Source organism: Triticum urartu, chromosome 5, assembly GCF_003073215.2.
Source record: "Triticum urartu cultivar G1812 chromosome 5, Tu2.1, whole genome shotgun sequence".
In the NCBI taxonomy this organism is placed as follows: domain Eukaryota; kingdom Viridiplantae; phylum Streptophyta; class Magnoliopsida; order Poales; family Poaceae; genus Triticum; species Triticum urartu.
Window position 1 is genome coordinate 554,343,577 of NC_053026.1, and position 18,893 is coordinate 554,362,469.

The following is an 18,893-nucleotide window of genomic DNA, read 5'->3' on the forward strand; positions in this document are numbered from 1 at the left end:
TCTGATTTAAATGAATAACCGTCTCGCATCAAACAAGATCCAGATATAACGTTCATGATCAACGCTGGCACCAAATAACAATTATTTAGGTCTAATACTAATCCCGAAGGTAGATGTAGAGGTAGCGTGCCGACCGCGATCACATCGACTTTGGAACCATTTCCCACGCGCATCGTCACCTCGTCCTTAGCCAATCTTCGCTTAATCCGTAGCCCTTGTTTCGAGTTGCAAATGTTAGCAACAGAACCAGTATCAAATACCCAGGTGCTACTGCGAGCATTAGTAAGGTACACATCAATAACATGTATATCACATATACCTTTGTTCACTTTGCCATCCTTCTTATCCGCCAAATACTTGGGGCAGTTCCGCTTCCAGTGACCAGTCTATTTGCAGTAGAAGCACTCGGTCTCAGGCTTAGGTCCAGACTTGGGTTTCTTCTCCTGAGCAGCAACTTGTTTGTTGTTCTTCTTGAAGTTCCCCTTCTTCTTTCCTTTGCCCTTTTTCTTGAAACTGGTGGTCTTATTAACCAATCAACACTTGATGCTCCTTCTTGATTTCTACCTCCGCGGCCTTTAGCATCGCGAAGAGCTCGGGAATAGTCTTATTCATCCCTTGCATATTATAGTTCATCATGAAGTTTTTATAGCTTGGTGGCAGTGATTGAAGAACTCTGTCAATGACACTATCAATAGGAAGATTAACTCCCAGTTGAGTCAAGTGATTATGATACCCAGACATTTTGAGTATATGTTCACTGATAGAACTATTCTCCTCCATCTTACAGTTATAGAACTTATTGGAGACTTCATATCTCTCAATCCGGGCATTTGCTTGAAATATTAACTTTAACTCCTGGAACATCTCATATGCTCCATGACGTTCAAAACGTCGTTGAAGACCCGGTTCTAAGCCGTAAAGCATGGCACACTGAACTATCGAGTAGTCATCAGCTTTGCTCTGCCAAACGTTCATAACATCTGGTGTTGCTCCTGCAGCAGGCTTGGCACTTAGCGGTGCTTCCAGGACGTAATTCTTTTGTGCAGCAATGAGGATAATCCTCAAGTTACGGACCCAGTCCATGTAATTGCTACCATCATCTTTCAACTTTGCTTTCTCAAGGAACGCATTAAAATTCAACGGAACAACAGCACGGGCCATCTATCTATAATCAACATAGACAAGCAAGATACTATCAGGTACTAAGTTCATGATAAATTTAAGTTCAATTAATTATATTATTTAAGAACTCCCACTTAGATAGACATCCCTCTAATCCTCTAAGTGATCACGTGATCAATATCAACTAAACCATGTCCGATCATCACGTGAGATGGAGTAGTATCAACGGTGAACATCACTATGTTGATCATATCTACTATATGATTCACGCTCGACCTTTCGGTCTCCGTGTTCCGAGGCCATATCTGTTATATGCTAGGCTCATCAAGTTTAACCTGAGTATTCCGCGTGTGCAACTGTTTTGCACCCGTTGTATTTGAACGTAGAGCCTATCACACCCGATCATCACGTGGTGTCTCAGCACGAAGAACTTTCGCAACGGTGCATACTCAGGGAGAACACTTATACTTTGATAATTTAGTGAGGGATCATCTTATAATGCTACCGTCAATCAAAGCAAGATAAGATGCATAAAAGATAAACATCAAATGCAATCAATATAAGTGATATGATATGGCCATCATCATCTTATGCTTGTGATCTCCATCTCCAAAGCACCTTCATGATCACCATCGTCACCGGCGCGACACCTTGATCTCCATCGTAGCATCGTTGTCGTCTCGCCAATCTTATGCTTCCACGACTATCGCTACCGCTTAGTGATAAAGTAAAGCATTACATGGCGATTGCATTGCATACAATAAAGCGACAACCATATGGCTCCTACTAGTTGCCGATAACTCGGTTACAAAATATGATCATCTCATACAATAAAATTTAGCATCATGTCTTGACCATATCACATCACAACATGCCCTGCAAAAATAAGTTAGACGTCCTCTACTTTGTTGTTGCAAATTTTATGTGGCTGCTACGGGCTTAGCAAGAACCGTTCTTACCTACACATCAAAACCACAATGATAGTTTGTCAAGTTGGTGCTGTTTTAACCTTCGCAAGGACCGGGCGTAGCCACACTCGGTTCAACTAAAGTTGGAGAGACTGACACCCGCCAGCCACCTGTGTGCAAAGCACGTCGGTAGAACCAGTCACGCGTAAGCGTACGCGTAATGTCGGTCTGGGCCGCTTCATCCAACAATACCGCCGAGCCAAAGTATGACATGATGGTAAGCAATATGACTTATATCGCCCACGACCACTTGTGTTCTACTCGTGCATATGACATCTACGCATAAAACCTGTCTCGGATGCCACTGTAGGGGAACATAGTAATTTCAAAAAAAATCCTACGCACACGCAAGATCATGGTGATGCATAGCAACGAGAGGGGAGAGTGTTGTCTACGTACCCTCGTAGACCGAAAGCGGAAGCGTTAGCACAACGCGGTTGATGTAGTCATATGTCTTCACAATCCGACCGATCAAGTACCGAACGTACGGCACCTCCGAGTTCAGCACACGTTCAGCCCGATGACGTCCCTCGAACTCCGATCCAGCCGAGTGTTGAGGGAGAGTTTTGTCAGCACAACGGCGTGGTGAGGATGTTGATGTTCTACCAACGTAGGGCTTCGCCTAAGCACTGCTATAGTATTGTTGAGGTGGACTATGGTGGAGGAGGGCACCGCACACGGCTAAAAGATCAACTTGATCAATTGTTGTGTCTATGGGGTGCCCCCCTCCTCCGTATATAAAGGGGGGAGGAGGAGGAGGGGTCCGACCAAGAGGAGGAGGCGCGCCCAACGGGGGGCAATCCTACTCCAAGTAGGTTTTGCACCCTTTCCTATTCCAACTAGGAGAAGGGGGAAGGAGGAGGTGGAGAGAAGGAAGGAGATGGGGGGCCGCGCCCCCTCCCCTTTCCCAATTCGGATTGGGGCAAGGGGGGCCGCGCGCCACCTCCTGCTGCCTCTCCTTTTCCACCACTTTGGGCCCATGAGGCCCAATAACCCCCGGGGGGTTCCGGTAACCCCCCGGTACTCCGGTATATATCCGATAACCCCCGGAACCATTCCGGTGTCCGAATATAGTCGTCCAATATATCAATCTTCATGTCTCGAACATTTCGAGACTCCTCGTCATGTCCGTGATCACATCCAGGACTCCAAACAACCTCCAGTACATCAAAACTCATAAACTCATAATATAACCGTCATCGAAACGTTAAGCGTGCTGACCCTACGGGTTCGAGAACTATATAGACATGACCGAGACACATCTCTGGTCAATAACCAATAGCGGAACCTGTATGCTCATATTGGCTCATACATATTCTATGAAGATCTTTATCGGTCAAACCGCATAACAACATACGTTGTTCCCTTTGTCATCGGTATGTTACTTGCCCGAGATTCGATCGTCGGTATCTCAATACCTAGTTCAATCTCGTTACCGGCAAGTCTCTTTACTCGTTCCGTAATACATCATCCCGCAACTAACTCATTAGTTGCAATGCTTGCAAAGCTTAAGTGATGTGCATTACCGAGAGGGCCCAGAGATACCTCTCTGACAATTGGAGTGACAAATCCTAATCTCGAAATACGCCAACCCAACAAGTAACTTTGGAGACACCTGTAGAGCACCTTTATAATCACCCAGTTACGTTGTGACGTTTGGTAGCACACAAAGTGTTCCTCCGGTAAACGGGAGTTGCATAATCTCATAGTCATAGGAACATGTATAAGTCATGAAGAAAGCAATAGCAACAAACTAAATGATCAAGTGCTAAGCTAACGGAATGGGTCAAGTCAATCACATCATTCTCCTAATGATGTGATCCCGTTAATCAAATGACAACCCATGTCAATGTTAGGAAACTTAACAATCTTTGATCAACGAGCTAGTCAAGTAGAGGCATACTAGTGACACTCTGTTTGTCTATGTATTCACATATGTATTATGTTTTCGGTTAATACAATTCTAGCATGAATAATAAACATTTATCATGATATAAGGAAATAAATAATAACTTTATTATTGCCTCTAGGGCATATTTCCTTCAGATGACACAGGGCTCCGGAGATCTTCTTGTGTTATGGTTGTCTTAGGGTACTCTAGGTGTTCATGGTCCTTTGTTTTTGCGTTTCAGTGTGCTTGTAAGGATCACCTACTCTGTACTTATTCGTGATTTGAATGAACAATTTCTCAAAAAAAACAAGGGTGTGCTACGCGTCCGTTGGGTGATCTTTTTAAAAGATCAGCCGGATTGCGAGCCGTTAGATTTACCGCATCATACGGTCGAACGTGCCTTCATTCCGCAACACAGATCTTGTTGTGGAATTATTTCTGCAACACGGGTCTTGTTGCGGATTTTTTTTGCAACACATGTCTTGTTGTGGACTTATTTCTGCAATAGAGGTCTTGTTGCGGATTTTTTTGCAACATTATTTTTTTGTATTTTTTTGCAACTGAAGTTTTGTTGTAATTTTCTTTTTGCAGCTGAGTTATTGTTGCGGAAAAAATTCACAAGAAAGGTTTTGTTGTAAAACGTAGACCCATCATAGAGTATTGCAACACTACACATGTTTCGGAAACATAGCTCCTATTGCAAAAGCGAGTTTATTGAACGATGTTATGCGAGACGCATGTCACGCAGGGAAGATGACGGACGCGGCCCAGTTATCCATCGGTTGATGGTAAGTATTTCCCTAAAAACAAGGACCCAAATATGTGTCAGACCGTCACCACATGGGTCCATGTGACAAGCAACCTAAAAACAAATTAAAAAAATATGATGACTTTATAAATTTCAAGATGATATGTCGACTCGGTCTTTCGGAGGTGCTCATAGGGTAGGGTGCGCGTGTGTGCGTTCATAGGGGTGAGTGTATGCGCGTGTATATGAACGCTTGCGTCTTTACTGTGTTAAAAAACAAATTAAAAAAATACGGCGACCGTCAGCTGCAGGGCAGGATCCAGCTAATGTTTTGTTCGCTCCATATCTACTTTCCCCTCCCGCGAGAGAGGCGCACCGAAGGCGATCTGGTTGCCAGCAAGTTGAGGGGTTCCTCCTCTCTCCACCGACCGCTCCGGCGGCGGGAGAGGGGGGAATCCCTCGACGTCTTATCGATGACGCGTAGTTAGGTTAGAGCTAGGTCTTCTCCCTTCCATCGTTTCTGTCTTGATGATGGTTATGGTGGTAGCGGCGTGGAATAAATCTGCTTTGGATTGGATTTTTGGTGGGTTGCTATGAGGCGTTCGTCGACGGATTTGGTTGCAGGATAACCAATCGAGGCTCGTGTGGAGGCGGTGCTGACCTCGAGGTGGATTTTATGCTCCGGCCCCGCCGTCATGGTGACGCGCGCTCCAACTTCAACATGGGGCATGGAGCTTTTTGTAGGAGCGTGGTGACTCCGGTTTGCTGGTTCTCGTCGATGGCGACGCTTCACCGTTGTTGTTCAACAAGCCGGCGCAGTCCTCCCAGACCGAGGATGGTGACTTCCCGACATCTTTAATCCATGCGCACAACCAAGGGTTTCTCTTACTCCGGCAGAGAGCAGCGGCGACGGCGACGACGGCACCCTCATCACGCGTTGGTGGTGGAGCTATATTGGTTCCCCATAGTGCTATTTGTAATTTCCTATTTTCCTGGAATTGTGTTGTATCATTTCTTATTTTCAATATAATCTGGGGTCTTTCTCACGAAAAAAGGTTCATTGCAGCGAACCAAGTTGTCCCCTATGGAACGTTCGCATAGGGAGTCCCTTTTTAGAATCACGCTCGGGAAGTCCCTTTTAAAAAGTGTGTGAATTTGAAAAAGATCTCAAAATTTGAAAACAAGTTCACGAATTTCACAAAAGTCCAAAATTTTGAAAAGGTTGAAGAAAAATCATCAAATTTGAAAGATTTTCACAAGTTCAAAAAAAGTTAATTGTTTTTTAAACCATTGATTTATTTATTTTTTGAAAAAACTCATGAATTGAAAAAAATTCATAAATTTTGATAAATCTACTTTTTGTAAAAGAAATACCATCAGAAAAGGAAAAAAATAGCTGATACGTAAAAGGCAGAGAGCATAATTTTACAAACTGGCATGATCTAAAAATTATGAAAAATATTTTCTTTGTACAAAACAAGAAATAAGTTTAGCATGCTATAGATTAAAAAGTGCCATGCTCTTCATAAAAGAAAAAAGGTATGCTCTTAATGATAAAAAATGCCTTGTTCTTACTAACAAAGTTGTCATGGCCTACAAAATAAAAAATGGCATGCTCTTTATAATAAAAATGTCATGTTTTCTAAAATAAAAAGTGGCATGCTCTATAGGAAAAAAATGACATTCTGTTTATAATAAAAATGACATGCTCTACCAAAAAAACGCCATACTATTTTAAAAAATGCCATGCTCTTTAAAAAATGCCATTCTCTATAGAAACAATGTCATTCTCTATAGAAAAAATGCCATGCTCTTTAAAAAAAATGCCATGCTCTATAGAAAAAATGTCATTCTCTATAGGAAAAATGCCATGCTCTTTATAATAAAAATTTCATACTTTTAAAAAATGCCATGCTCTTGATAATGAAGATGCATTTCTGATTAAAAATAAAATTTGATGCTCTTAATAAAAAATGACATGCTCTTAGAACTAAAAATGCCCTTGTGTATACATTGTAAATGCCATGGTTTCTACAAAAATGACATGGTTCCTACAAAAAAAATGCCATGCTACCTATAATAAAATTGAACATGGCAAGTTTAGAAAAAATATCCTCAAAATAAACATGGAAAATTTTGAGATTTGTAAAAATAGGTAGATGGCAAAAAAAAACAAATATAATTTGCACATGGCAAGTTTTAAAACATGTGTTCTCTAAAAAACATGGCAGCCTTTTGGATTTGTAGGGATTTTTGTTCTTTTCAAAAGATGGATAATTTTTTGGAATTTCTGGACGTTTTCAGCAAAAAAACAAATAAAAATGAATTCATTTTAGATTAAAAAATATGGCAAGTTTGATCAGAACTTTCACAACCCGCTTCTAGTCCAAGTGGTGAGCCCGCCCTCGTTCCTTCGTGAGGTTGTGAAGTTCAAGCCACACATCAGACATATTTTTGTGGGAAGAAAAAAAAAGGAATGTTCGTCAGGAACGTGAATATAGCAAACGCTTTTATGTAGCTGTCGTGTGACCTCTTCCTGCTTCAAGATTCGTGAGCAAGATCCAAGGGTTCCTGGTTTGTTCACTGGAGATCACCAACTATCTAACGTTCGCCAGTTAGATATACCGTAAAAACAATTGTAACCAGTGAGCAACTTTAAAAACAAGTACCCCCTCTGTTCAAAATACTTGTTGTGAAATTTTCTATTATGTGCACAGAAGTGGATGGAACTTTCCATGACAAGTATTTTGGAACCAAGGGAGTATGAAACTACAAAAAAACAAAACAAAATAAAAAGCAAGATCCAAGGGTTCCTGGTGCGTTCGTTGGAGATCACCAAATATCTGACGTTCGCCAGCTAGACATTCCATAAAAACAACTGTAACTAGTGAGTGACTTTAAAAACAAGTATTCCCTCTGTTCAAGTATTTTGGAACGGAAGAAGTATGAAACTACAAAAAAAAGACAAATAAAGAAAATTGGTTGGGACTTCACCAAAAGTGACAGAAACACCACTTAACAGAAGTAACTGGAATTAAAAATGTTTCAAATGTCCGCGTTTTAGCAACTAACTATAGTTAGCGCTCTGAGATTGGCTATTTACCCGACCAAAATTGGTTGCACTGACGAGGAATCCCACACCTCAATGTTGACCGGAGTTGATCGTCGACCGAAGAGTTGGTTGGTGTTGTCCTCCCCGGCGACCCAACGATTACCCCTGACAAGTCCTTGGAGTAGATCTTGCTCCTCTCATCTTACCACCTTCTAACGTTCTTTTACGAGGAGTAAGAGCTTGGCCATGGGCTCCTGCCCTGATCGGTGTCTTTCTTTCTTTCCACGTAGGAGAACCACGAGCACATGCCGATATTGCATTTTTCCGTCTTTCTTTGTGAATGTGCATTGTTGGGGGAGAGACGGGCTCTGGGGTTGATACCAGGTGATACCATCCTTTATATGTTTCCATGCTTCAGAATTTGAAAAGTTACATTCAATTGTTTAAAAAAAATCAAACAAAGAATCTGAATGTTTGAAAGACATGTGTCTATACCTTCTAAAAATTTGAAATCAAAATTCTAAACATACCGAGAGACAAAAAAGACAAATCTAGCATTAATAGTGTCAAAAGGAACACAAAACGTGAATAGTGTCGAGTGCGGCGATTCGGTGCCCAGGTGCATATGCACCCGGGAGTGAATGGTAAATTCAAATAAATAGCAAAACAAATTAAAAATCTGTTTTTTTAATCGGAGATGGTCCAATGCTCTAGTTGCGTGCAAATTTTTGTGGTAAAATGACATGCGAGGAGCTCTCGGCCAAAAAGATGGTCTCCGAGGATCATAATTCTTTTTGTTTGGAATCGATTTTGTCTCTTTTAGAGCTTCTCGAATGTCATTCTGACCCGAAAATGTGCACGCACCTAACACGTTGGAGAAGATGAGCCTGGGTTCAGACCGAATTACTGAACAATGTCATCTAGATTTGTCTCTTTTTATCTCATCTGATAAGAGGGGCCACACGGCCCCCACTTTCATTACGAAAAATGAAGTCTTGCTACAGGGGCAAAGTAAACAACCAAAACATGACTGATACATAGACACACCAGATGCTCCAAATCTAACCTATACTAAGCAAAAGGAACTAAATCAAACATGAACTATCATCTGAAGCCAGCCACGTCAGCTATCAGGAACGACAACTACTCCCTCTTTCTTATAATATAAGAACGTTTTTCAAGCTTTGTTAGTTTGAAAAACGTTCTTATATTATGGGAGGACGTTTTTCAAGCTTTGTTAGTTTGAAAAACGTTCTTATATTATGGAACGGAGGAAGTACAAAACAACCACAAAGTATCAACAGTCCGAAGGAGGCGAAATACAGGGCATCAAAATTAACAGAAATGCTTGGAGGTCAGCAAGCATCACATCAGTTGACTTTGACAATATCCTCCGGGCAGGAGGTTGCAGTTGGCAGCGAACGGAGCAGACTCTGGCGTTAACTGCCCAAGGATTAGCGGCTAACTGCCTGCTGCATCGGCTTTCTCCTCGCTGCGTACTGTTCCGCAACTCCGCCGGTGAGTCCGGTCCGAGATTGCGGAGCGAGAGCGAGCGTCGAAGACAAAGTAGTCGAACACGCGAAAGTAAATGACGCAGAGAGATATGGAGGAGACCAGCTTTATTAATCAATGATCAGAGATTACAATGATAACTCCTCGTTGCTTTATATAGGGACTCCAGGGTCAAGGGATAAGTACCCACCCTTTGGTTTGTAAGATTTTTATAGGAATTTTATAGGATATGATTTGCAAAGGAAAAATTCCTTTGAAGCCCTTTGGTTTGTAGGAATGGATTCCTATTCCTATGTAGGATAGGAACCAATCCTTCACGTTTTGTAGGAAAAAAACATTAGTCTAGACTCAATGGAAAAAATTCTATCCTATGCACCAAATGACATCTCTTTCTCTATAGGAATTGACTATGTTTCCTAACATTTTAACGCTGATAGTATTTTGTTGGAGAGGCTCCCGCGTCGCTCCCGCGGGCGGCTCGGGAGAAACCCTAGCCGCCGCCGCCACCTACCCCACCTCCAGTCCTCCTCCTCCCGCCGTTGCCGGAGGCGTCGCCGGGCAAAGCCCGCGCGGCGGCGGCGGTGGGGACGTCTCACCCTCCTCCCATCCAGGCGTGGCGGCGCGGGGCGCTCGACTGGCGATGGGGACTCGCGCGCGGATGTGGGCATGCCCACGCAGTGGGTGTGCAGTGCGGCGGCGCGGGTGGTGTCGAGCCGCGGACGGCTCGGCAGGGACTCGGCGCTGCTCTGTCCCAGGGAGCTCCACCTTTAGATCTTGCTTCCTTGGGGTGGCAGCCTGCTCCCTTCGCCGGCGTTCCCCGTGGCCGAGGCCGGGGGCTGGTGGTCAGCGCAGCGTGCGGGCTCGGGTGACGCGGTGTCCCTGTGAGCTGCCATGCCTGATCTGGGGGCTTCTCTTCGCCCAGATCTGGATCCCGCTGGTGCGGTGGCTCACATGGCCCGGCAGGCTCCATTGCTGCGGCTGGGGGGGGGGGTCGACGGTGGCTGCTGTCGACGGGGTAGGCGTGTGGTGGTGTGTTGTGGCCGGCGGTGAGGGATTGGGTGCAGGTGGCGGCTGAGATCGACCGGCTCTGTCTGTGCAGGTGCTCGAGGTGAGTGGCTGTGATACCGGATATCTCTTGTTGGACCTAGCGGGGCGCTCGCCGGGGACTGGCAGGAGGGGGTAGGTCTAACGCTGCCGGACTTGGTGGCCGGCGTGGCGGAGATGGCCGAGCTGGGATGCTTCAGGCGAAAGCCTTCTGCCGACATCGTCGACAACTATGATGGCGACGTCCTCGGGCGCCGTTTCCCTTCATGAAGGCATCATTAGGGAGCTACCGTTGCCCGCTATTTTCCTGTGCTCTGGGCGAAAGCCTTAGATCCTTCTCTGGATCGGACGACGACGCCATCTTTGATGTCGTTTTCCCCCTTGGGGGCGTTGTTTTAGGAGCCATGGATCCGCAGTTGGTCTATTGATGTCTGGGTTGGTGCGTTGGTTCGGGTTGTTGGTTTGTAGGGCGGTGGCGGTGGAGGTGCTCTGTGGCGGTGACCAATGCCTTGGTCATCCAGTGTTGATGGTTGGCCTCTCCTTTTGGGGGCTCGTGGCGGCGGTGAGGTCTCGGTGGTCGCTGCTCTTCGACGGCGTTTGAGGTTTGGTTGCCTCGCACAGTGCTCTGGTTCTCTCTATTTGTGACAGCGGCCGTGGTGTGGCCCAGAGGAGGTGCAGGATTGTCTCGGTGGATCATTGCCCTTCGGTGCGGTCTGTGGCTCTCTTTGTCGCGACGTTCCTAGGTAGTGGGATGCCCTTCGACGGTGGCTGCGACTTCCTAGCTCTTCGAGGTGCTGAGTGAATGCAGAGCATCAGACGACTTCTTCTCTACGTCTTCTCGGCGGCGGACCTCCTTTCGACCAATCCAACAAAGCTAGTTCCCGCTCTTCTTGGTCCGCCGGTGGTGATGGGTGCTAAGTTCTTGGTGTTGGCTACTTGTCACAGCTTGCTTCTGGTTCTCTCTCTGTGGTTCTTTGTTCGTAGCTTGCGTCTGGTTCTCCTCTCTGTTTTTGTTTGTTCCTTCTTGGGTGTGTTGGCTGCTATCTCTTGTACCCGTTGTCTTGTATCTTTCTTATTTATAATGAAAATGGTTCAGGCCGGCGTAAGCCCGCCGTAGCACCATAAAAAAACATGCATGTCATCTCACTTCCTATGATTTTCCTATTCCTATAAAATCCCTATCCTATGAACCAAAGAAGGCCTAATGTAAAGTGGGGGAAACGGGAGTGGCTACCCCGTGCGATACGCACGAGGCTGCCGCCACCCCCTCAGTGGCCCCGGTTTCCCAACACTCCCCCTTGGGTAATTATCCGTATATCCATGCCTCAAAACTCCGAAAAACCCAGTGGGAAAAAATATGAAGAAAGAGCACATAGTATACGTTGTTGTATTGCACAAATTGCCTCGTCAAAAACCTCGTGTGAGAAACATCAGGAAAACTCACTCAAGGGAAAAAGAGTACAATCCACTCAACCATCGAGTTGAGTACTCGATCATCAGGATTGAGATTTTAGCGACGAGTTTGTGAAGTTTCTCCCCCTGAACCTTGCATCTCTCTAAGTCTCATCATACCGATTCCACGCACACACCTCTATAAGGTTGATGCCGGCAATGATTTAGTGAACATATCAGCAAGATTGTCACAGGACTTAGTATGCAGAACTCTCACCTCGTTCAACTGTTGCAGCTCATGTGCATAGAAGAACTTGGGACTAATATGCTTTGTGAGTTTACTCTTCACATAACCCATCTGGACTTGTGCAACACAAGCAGCATTATCTTCATAGATAATGGTAGGGGTTTGTACGGTGTTCAGCCCATATGTCTGCTGAATGTGGCCGATCATCCGCCGAAGCGATACACACTCTTTTGACGCTTCGAATAGTGCCATGATTTCCGAGTGGTTCGTGGAAGTCGACACAAGTGTTTGCTTGGACGATTTCCAGGAAAACGCAGTTCCACCACAAAGGAAAACATATCAGTCTGCGATTTGCAATCATGCAGGTCCGATAGGTACCCAGCATCGGCATTGCCTATAATAGATAGGTCTTGATTTCTTTTATAAAACAGGCTAAGATCTTTGGTCCCTTGCAGGTAGCGGAAGACGTCCTTGACACCTTTCCAATGCCTCTTGGTAGGTTTAGAACTGTACCTCGCAAGCAAACTGACGGCGAACACAATGTCTGGTCGTGTACAGTTTGCGAGATACATGAGTGCTCCAACTGCACTCAGGTAAGGAACCTTTGGTCCCAGAGTTTCCTCCCCCTCTTCCTTTGGCCTGAACGGGTCCTTATCTGGCTGTAAAGATCTTCCGACCATCAGGGTCTTAGAAGGATATGCCTTATCAAATCCAAATCTCTCCAACACCTTCTGGGTGTAGGCCGACTGGTGCACTAGAACCCCATCAGGGGAATGTTCAAGTTGCAGACCTAGACAGAACTTGGTTTTACCCAAATCCTTCATCTCGAATTCCGACATCAGGTAGGAACTCGCTTCCTCAATATCCTCAGGCATACCGATTATGTTTAAATCGTCCATGTACACCGAGATTATACAGAATCCATCTTGGGATCGCCGTATAAAAACACATGGGCAATCTTTATTGCTCGTGTAGCCCTTCTCATGAAGGAAATCACTTAAGCGATTGTACCACATTCTACCAGACTGTCTGAGTCCGTACAATGCCTTTTGAAGTTGAACACTGTATAGACCCCTGTTTGCTCTATCATGGTTCGGAACAGGGATACCCTCTGGAACCTTCATGTATATGTTCGAATCCAAGTTACCATACAGGTAAGCAGTGGCAACATCCATTAGTTTCATTTTCAAGACCATGTTTACTGCCATCGAGATCAAGTATCTAAAGGTAACTCCATCCATGACCGGGGAATAAGTCTCCTCAAAATCGGAACCTGGTCGTTGAGTGAACCCTTGGGCGACGAGCCTTGCTTTGTACCGTACTACCTTATTATTTTCATCTCTCTTTCGAACAAAAACCCACCTATGGCCAACAGGGCGAATGTGGGGAGGAGTTCGAAAAACTGGTCCGAACACCTTCCTTTTGTTGAGAGATAATAATTCGGCAGTAATTGCCTGCTGCCAATCTTTCCAATCCGACCTTTTCTTGCAATCAGCGAGCGTGTTAGGCTCAGGGTCAAGATCTATGATTGATGCAATTTTCGTAGCAAAGTTAATGTCAACAACCACCGTTGCTCGGTTCAGGGACTCCCCCGTATAAATATAATTTATGGCCATTTCGTCATGGAGCGCATCCGGCGCTAACACTTGCTCTACCAAATTTCCCATTATGGGAGCAAGGTCCTTTAGATTTCCCGCGCCGATGTGTGCGCTCACATTTCCGCTGGGTGGTTCCCCTATGGGAAAGTTTAAGTTCGGAATTTCGTGCATTGAATTTTCCGTACTTGTGCCAGGTCTCGACTGGCTCCCCGTTTCACTTTGGGGTGCTTTGGCGACAGGCTGTAATAAATCTCTCTTATCCTTTTTCGTCGGGCGTCCCCGAGTACTTGGGATTTGAGAAGCCGGATCTCTCGTCCTTTTAGGCCTTTGGACGGGAGCGGGTATACCATCATTTTTCTTCGGTATTTCAACCCTTTCCGATGCATTGCGCGCGTGCACATGCGATTTTGTCACAGTCTTTAAGTCACTAAAGTGGCCAGGCAGTTGATTTGCTAATGACTGCAAATCTATTATCTTTTGAACTTCTCTCTCAGTCTCAGCAGTGCGCGGGTCATGAGCGTGGATCCCCGTGGCTTGCCACGTGATTTCTCTACTTTTAGCATCAAGGGGTTGATTCTCTCCCCCTAAAGTCGGGAAAAGATCCTCGTCAAAAATGCAATCAGCAAAACGGGCCGTGTGACAGTCACCTGTCATGGGGTCCAGATACCTAATTATGGACACAGTCTCATAACCAACGTATATCCCCGACTTACGGAGCAGGCCCATCGCCGATCGCTGAGGGGGTGGTATTGGTACATATACCTGGCAACCGAACATGCGAAGGTGGGAAATTTTCGGTGCCGACCCTTGCACAAGCTGAACAGGAGAGTGGATGTTGTAGGCCGACGGTCTAAAGTTGATGAGATTGGCCGCGTGTAACACTGCGTGGCCCCAACATGTAGTTGGTAAATTACAACCCTGAAGGAGCGGTCGGGCAATGAATTTAATTCTTTTAATTAATGCCTCGGCAAGTCCATTTTGTGTATGAACATGCGGTACCAAGTGCTCAACTTTGATTTCCATTGCCATGCAATAATCATCGAACGCCTTTGAAGTAAATTCTCCGGCGTTGTCCATTCGAATAGACTTTATACGATAATCCGGGAAATTATTCCTCATTTGTATGATCTGTGAGATCAATTTTGCAAAGGCATGGTTCCGTGTTGACAGCAGGCAAACATTGGACCATTTAGAGGAAGCATCAATGAGCACCATGAAGTATCGAAACGGCCCCGTGAGGGGCTGAATTGGACCGCATATGTCCCCTTGGATACGTTCCAAGAACGCGGGGATTTCATCCCTCACCTTGAGGGGCGATGGCCTAATGACTAACTTCCCCTTAGCGCATGCGGAGCACACGAAATCATCGAGATTCGGGAAGTTCTTCACGTTAACATTATGGCCATGCGAGTTATTAATTATATTTCTCATCATCCTAAGTCCGGGGTGGCCTAATCTATCGTGCCAGAGGCAGAAGAGTTCAGAGCTTCTAAAAACGGTCTTGAGGGTAGTGTACACAGGCGGTGCTAATATTTTAGTGTAGTATAGCCCTGTGTCGAACGAAGGAAGCCTTTCGATAACATGTTTACCATTTGCATCCCGCTTTGTGATAAGTAGGCACTCCTTGCCGTTCTCATCATCGGTCTCAGCATGAAAACCATTGGCGCGGATGTCTCTAAAGCTCAAAAGAGTACGAGTCGACTCCGGGTACAACAACGCATCATTAATGATCAAAGTTGTTCCCATAGGAAGTATAATAGTGGCTCGTCCGGAGCCAACTATGTGCGAACCGCAGCCGGCGATTGTCATAATACTTCCTGGAGATTTTTTAATAGACTCAAAGTACTTAGTTTCTCGTAAAATGGTATGTGTAGTTGCGCTATCAGCAAGGCACGTTTCTTCCATTCAGGCGCCACACGCATTCTAAAATATGACATATAATTAATGTAATGAGGAAGACGCTACATTAATAATAAATGCACACATTCCAGAACATAACATACTATCATGTATAAATAATGGAATAAATGAATAAATGTCATCCAATCGCCAAAGTAAAGAATAAGTTTATGCTCTCATAGAGCTTACAACCAAATCGAATTTATTCGAATTTATTGTATCAAATCACGGAATCATGATAACCAAAGGGGTATGCTAAGTAGACTCGGTGAAGAAGCCATTGACCTCAGCCGCAATCTCCATACTAGTGAGCTGATCCTCCTTAGAAATCATCTTGGAGGCAGCATCAACATCTAGTTGCGGCACCGCCGAGGCCACCATGTGGTCAACCTCCATGGCAACGTTGGTGTCACTAGAGACAGCCAAAGCCGCCGCGATGGGCACCACGGGAGTCGCCGTGATGGGCGCAGCAGGGGGCGTAGAGATCATCACGGGTGCTGCCATGGGCGCCAGTGGTGCTCCCTCCTGAACCAAGGCGAGGTGCGTCTCACCCGCCTTCCGGGCCTTATATGCATCAACGACCTCCTGTGGTGCGCGACACTGGCGGGAGAAATGCTCCACCGAGCCACACCGAAAGCAGTCCTGAGGTCTCTGCCCCCCCCCTTGCCCGGCTTTTGCTGCTTAGCCGGGGCGGAGGGCTGAGGGCCCTTCTTCTTGCCCTTGCGGCCCCTCTTCTTCCGTTGAGGCTTGCGAACTTTGAGAGCATTCACCTCCTGGCGAGAACTCCCCCCAAGTGGTTGCGCGGCAAAGTTCTTTTTCAGAACCTCGTCCTGCGCCTCTGCCACCTGGAGGACGTCAATCAACTCTGAATACCTCGTGTAGTTGCCCTGGCGGTAGTTCCGTGCGGACAGGACCGCGTCAGGGTGGAAAGTGGATAGGGTTTTCTCAATCTTCTGAGTGTCGGTAATCTGAGTACCACACATCTGAAGAGTCGTACAAATTCGGTGTAGAGCCGAATTGTACTCCCCAACCGTCTTGAAGTCCGCAAACCTCAGACGGATCCACTCTGCCTCTGCACGTGGCTTAACAGTGTACTTCAGCCGCTCAAACCGTTGCTTAAGAGCGGTCCAAAGGCCAGAAGCACTCCGTTCAGCCATATACTCGTCTTTCAGAGTAGGTGACAGGTGATGACGGAGAAAATGTAGAGCCCGCGCATTCTCAGTTTCAAACTTGGGATCGGTGGGGGCCAGCTGGGTCCCCTTACCGATCGCCCTCAAGAGGGTTCTGCCCTGGAGAAAAATCTCACAGTCCGAAGCCCATGACAGGTAGTTCATCCCCGTCTGGGCCAACTCAGCAAACTCCTTGTGGACAATTCCGGCCATCTGCAATTTATGCAAAAATCATGAGATTACAGCAGGTAATCTTTTGCACAAATGCGATCTTGATAAACTTATTCAATTAAAATGACGTTCCAATATTTAAAACATGTTGTTATATGACTTACTAAATGATTAAGAGTGCTAAACAATTAATCTACAACAGTAAAATCATATAATAATATCATGTTACAAAGGATAGCATGTTAAGCGCATCTCGTATGTCAAAACTAGCCCAAAAATTGAATTCCCGAGGCATTTTAAAACCCAAATACGTGTTTTCAGTGAAAACAGACAGTTCCAGAGGCTTCTACGCGAAATATTACAGCAGGAATAAAACTTGCGTAAAATCGGGAAACTACGGGGGCTAAATTGCAAAAATCCCGCGCTACAGCCGGCACCCCTTTTTTTTATGGAGGGATCCCCACAGCCGCGGCCCATCCGGCCCAGGAGCCAGCCAGGCCGGCCCAGCAGCCGGCGGCCTTTCCCGTAGCGACGCTAGGGTTTCCCCTAGCGCTCGCATCGGGGTGCGGCGGCGGCGCGCACGCGGGCGCGGCCGGGGCTGGCCAGGCGCGCGTGGCTCGCCGGAGCGGCGACCAGGGCCGGCCAGTGCAGACAGCGGCCACGGCGCGGCCGGCGCGACCAGGGGCCATGGCGCGGCGCGGCCGGCGCGGCCAGCGGCCACGGCTCGTGTCGGTGGCGGCGGCCACTGCTCGCGGCGGCGAGCGCGCCAGTAGGCCTGCGCGGGCACGGCGGCCCTCGAAGCAGGGCGTGGCGGCTGCGCGTGCAACGGGCACGCGAGCGCGGCGACGGCAGCCAGCAGGGCACGCGAGCGCGGCGTTAGCAGGACGTGGCGGCGGCAGCCAGCGGCGTGATGCCGGCGACTAGCGGGGTCGCTGTCGTCGCGTTCATCCGGAACTCCGACGGTGCATGGCACATCTGGTGCTTTTGCGGCGGTACCGCGACCATCTGGATCGCGATGCGTACCGACTCCCTATAGTGCAGTCAACAAGTTCCTCTTAGTCCAAGAACATCGACATTGGTCGGCGACGTATTCGTCAGCTCGGTTCTTGGGAGGAAAATCCACACCATAGGTAGATGAAATTTGAAAAATAAACTAATCGCAAAAACAAAATCACGGTAACGAGAGGAATCCATTTTTGCAAAAAGGGGATCGGATCTTATACCTCCGCGGGATCGACGAAAGCCTGCGTGATGCAGGCTTGACGCAGAGTTGATGGAGCGAAGCGTGCTGATAACGTGTTCCGCAACTTCGTCGGCGAGTCCGGTCCGAGGTTGCGGAGCGAGAGCGAGCGTCGTAGACGAAGTAGTCGAACACGCGAAAGTAAATAACACAAAGAGATATGGAGGAAACCAGCTTTATTAATCAATGATCAGATATTACAATGATAGCTCCTCGTTGCTTTATATAGGGACTCCAGGGTCAAGGGATAAGTACCCACTTAACGTAAAGTGGGGGAAACGGCTGCCGCCACCCGCTCGGTGGCCCCGGTTTCCCAACACGTACCATGTCCTCTGGTTCGGCAATTTTTTTTTCGATAAAAGGGCCACATGGCCTCCATTTTCATTAAGAAAACAGAAGTCTAGATACAACCACCACACCACTTTTTTTCATCAGACCTGATGCATCACCTCATCAACTGATAAGCAACCTACATCCTAGACATATAACCATATCTATAGGATGCCAAATCACCCACTACCGGAGAGAGAATAGACTTTTAAACATCTTTTACAATTTGCACACCAGCCAAAACAATAGGCAAAACATACTACAGAATCGCCCAATTTCAGGTAGACACAAAACCCAGTCTTAGAGCAGAAGGATTCCACCCATATGTTCTTCTGTAGACTTCATTTGCTACCCGAGATAGCCTCTTGGAAACCTCCCTAAGCATTTTTTGCACACCTTTTCTCTGTAGAATCATCCATGAATCCAACAAAGAACACAGGGTACATATTACATTGATAGGATTTGAAAGGAAAACACGTTGAAAACAGGATTTGTTCCTTGTTTTTTAAA